The sequence below is a fragment of the Suricata suricatta genome, chromosome X (genome assembly GCF_006229205.1).
Source record: "Suricata suricatta isolate VVHF042 chromosome X, meerkat_22Aug2017_6uvM2_HiC, whole genome shotgun sequence".
In the NCBI taxonomy this organism is placed as follows: domain Eukaryota; kingdom Metazoa; phylum Chordata; class Mammalia; order Carnivora; family Herpestidae; genus Suricata; species Suricata suricatta.
In genome coordinates this window covers 30,243,841-30,244,083 of record NC_043717.1, presented here as the reverse complement: position 1 = coordinate 30,244,083, position 243 = coordinate 30,243,841, and positions in this window count along the sequence as shown.

The window sequence follows — 243 nt, the reverse complement described above, 5'->3', positions numbered from 1 at the left end:
TCTAGCCAGGGTATCTGAATAATTTTGTTTAAATGACCTGTTCAAATGAGGACTGAAGGAAAAGCAAACTACACATTTCCCGAAATTTTCTTTTTTTTTCTGTTTATTTATTTATTTTTTAACATATGCAATTATTTTCCATCATTCACACTACAGTAGTTACAATGACACTCCAAACAGAAAAGCAAAGTAAAAAATCAAAACCCCAACTTCTATTTCATGTAGTTAGACTTATACAGAAAT